This window comes from Zophobas morio, unplaced genomic scaffold (assembly GCF_036711695.1).
Source record: "Zophobas morio isolate AGI-343-1 ecotype UQ-CSIRO unplaced genomic scaffold, CSIRO_AGI_Zmor_V1 ptg000009l, whole genome shotgun sequence".
In the NCBI taxonomy this organism is placed as follows: domain Eukaryota; kingdom Metazoa; phylum Arthropoda; class Insecta; order Coleoptera; family Tenebrionidae; genus Zophobas; species Zophobas morio.
Window position 1 is genome coordinate 1,713,313 of NW_026972114.1, and position 3,673 is coordinate 1,716,985.

Genomic DNA, 3,673 nt, shown 5'->3' on the forward strand with positions numbered 1-3,673 from the left:
ATCCACAACTGGTGTCTGAGTAATCATCTTTCTTTGAATATTGATAAATGTAATAAAAGTAATTTACTCATGATGTCGCCTATAGTTGGTATGTGTCGTTCCTTCAATAATATATCGATGAGTTGTGATGTGACAGATAAATTTTCAAACATTGTTGATTGCATAATATCTGAATATGGTATTTAATATGTTTTCTTTATATCTAATTTAACTATCTTTCCCTGTTAATTGTTTTTTTTTACTGTTGGGAAAGATATTAATATTAATAATAATAATAATAAAACAAATGCTACAGTACAATTAAAACTAAACTTCCTTACATATGACAATAAATTCCTTAAAATTAGGCAGAAATATATCGACGGCAGACACAATTCTATTGTAACATCGACACAGATTGTTCAAGGGAGTATAGTGCAATAGGTTGGTTCAACAAATTTTGAGTACGAAAGTTTCAGGGTTTGACAATTTAAGCGCGGACCAAAAAACATGCATCTTGAATGAGACAAGCACAGGTAATGCGTGTAATGAATTAACTTATATAAAAATATGATGTTAGCATAAATTCTTCTAGCTTTCAATGAAACTCTATTTACATCAATTAAGAGTGCATCATTTGGATAAGATCTTACAGGATATGAGCTAAATTTAATGTAATAGAGGCGTTTGCAGAATTTTTTTTAGCCCGCTCTAACGATGAAATATGAACTCTATAAGATGGATCCCAAATCACACAACAGTATTCCAACTTACTTCTGACGTAAGTATAGTAAAGGGCAACCAAACATTCAATGTTGGTAAAACTTGTAGTGTTTCTGAATATGAAGCCTAACATTTTTGTAGCATCGTCGATAACATATTGACTATGTGGCACAAACTTTAAATGAGAGTCTGTAATGACTCCTAGATCCTTAATTTGATCGACTTTGATTACCGTTGTTCCGTTTACTTCATAATCATAATGTATTGTCGAGGTCCAACGAGAAAATGTCACAACTTTACATTTGCTTTGATTAATTTTTTGACGGTTTTGATCACACCAGGCACCAAAAATATCTAAATCACTTTGTAAAAGAATACAATCATCAGTAGAATTTACATAGTTAGTAATTTTCAAATCATCAGCATACACAAATATGGGGCAATTTAGCTGTGAAAGTGCATCATTAAAATATATAATAAACAGTATTGGACCTAAATTCGAACCTTGTGTTACTCCACTGAATGAAAAATATTTAAGTGAACGATATCCGTTATATTCGACAAATTGACTACGATTTGAAAGAAATGACTTAAAGAGAGTCATTAATCTATTACATAGACCAAAAGCAGCAAGTTTATTAATTAGAATAGAATGATTCACCACATCAAACGCCTTTGTTAGGTCTGTATAAACCACATCAACCTGCGGTCTGCGATCTAACGCACAAACTGTGCATATACACATAGATTGGTGGTTGCAGATTTTCTACGAATAAAACCGTGTTGACTCTTATTAATCATACATGATACGTGACTGTATAAGACATTGGCTAAGACGGATTCAAAAATCTATGTCATTACGTTCACCACTTTTAAAAACAGGGACTACTTTTGCAGATTTCCACTGGTTTGGATATGTAGCTGAGAGAGGCACAATCTTTTACAAAAAATGCTGGTATTGTATTTATTTTATATCGACTTCTGCTGATTTTATGAAATTTACGTACTCCTTTTTTAATTCTGTTTTAATATGTTTCCTTAAGATATTTACTTGATCCAGATCTTTTTTGATTCCAAATTTTTTGTATCGGTTGCATAAACATCTTTTACGTTTTATATATCCAATAATATTAGAAGTGAACCATAAAGGATACTCTTTGGAGCGCCTAGGACATTTAGGGATAAATCAGTCCAGTAGGCCAAAGATCTGTGAGTAAAAGTAGTCACATGAATGTTCCACATTTTTAGTATCTAACAGGAGAGCCCAATCTTTTGCACACAAGGCTGCATATAATTCAACATAGTTTCCTTTTCGAAAATTGTACTTCAAAATTACATCAGATGTGGTAAATTTTGATTCTCTGGCAGAAGATAATGTAATTTGAAAGGATGCACACAGAGAAGGGTGGTGTAGATCTTCGCGTACAAGTGGATTTTTACTATGGGTGACCGTGCTAGATATATCATTAGATGTTAGTATCAGATCTAAAATTCCAGAGATACCATTAATTATGAAACTATTTTGCTTGAGATTATTTATATTGTGATAACCTAAACTTTCCGCCTTTAAATTGACCTTGAAAAAATTTGAAAGGCCCGCGAAAAATTCAAAAATTCAAAATTTGGCCTTGGCTGTGATCGTCTCACAAATGCTTTTTTTTATGTGGCGGGAAGACGTTCTTTCATACAAGTGCATACACTGCGTGTGATTCGAGAGCGCAAGAAATAATAAACAAAAATTGTTGCTACCACGGCATCCCCTCCCAGGAGGAAAGAGCTGCGAAGATTTACTCCTCAGCGCAAAAACCCCCTTGTTTTATTCACGGACATATTACATTTCAAATACCTTAAGATATATGAAAAAAAGACACTCGCGAATTGATAGACATACACATATGAAAAACGAACAAACGCAAAATTCTATACATCTGTTTGGAATCAATGCAAGTATTGGAATATCACAAATTTAATAAAAACAAAGCAAAATCTGAATTAAGTAACTGGATGCAAATACACGAGTTATTACGGGCGTGTGGCAGCAGATTTTAAGGTTACGGCAGTTAACAGGAGCGCAGCAAAAGTACCCCTGGAGTGTGCTAGCACAAGCGGGGTTTGGGGCTATCGGTCTGGAGCTGTTCTCCCCCGATGACGGTGATTCTATCTATCTGAAAGCCTACACGCACGCACCCCTATTACGATCATGCTGTGCGAAACTAGGCCATTACGGTCGCCAGACCCGCAAGTGGATCTCGGCTATGGACAGAAGCCGAGAACTTTACAACATCGGCGGCCGCCCCTGAATCTATCCAAACCTGTGGACTTGTACAGGTGACACGATAAATCTCGCCAACTCGACTAAAAACCGAACTTCGCTTCTGCCACGTTTTCTGTGTTATTTAACCTCAATTCCATTTTTAAATATTCAATCTCTTATAACTCTAATATTAACAACAACTGAACAATTGTTAAAGTTTCAACGAGCAATAAACAACATTTAAATTCGCCATACAATCTTGTGAAATTTTGAACAACAAATAATTCTTAAGTGAGATTAAAATTGGACATCAAATAATTTATATGATAGAAACATTCATCAACAAAGTATTTACAAAACAAACTTAGCAAGGATTTATGAAACAAAAGATCTGTTGGTGTGAAATGAACTTGTACAAATAGAAATATTATGTGAGGTTAAAACTGTAGAACATGAACTTTACGTTCAATTAAAATTATACAACAAATAAAATTAATGAAGTTAAAACTGAGATTGAGAAATATTATATGAGGTGAAAATTTGCACAGTTAACATAATTTACATGGGAGTAATATTTGCCACACTTTATCAACGGTTCAAACAAAGAGTTTACATTATGTCAAATTATATCATGATCTAAGTGATTGGTTACTTCGAAAAAACAATTTACTTTGGGAGTTTAAAATACCACTGGTTACCCCAACAAAACACATAATA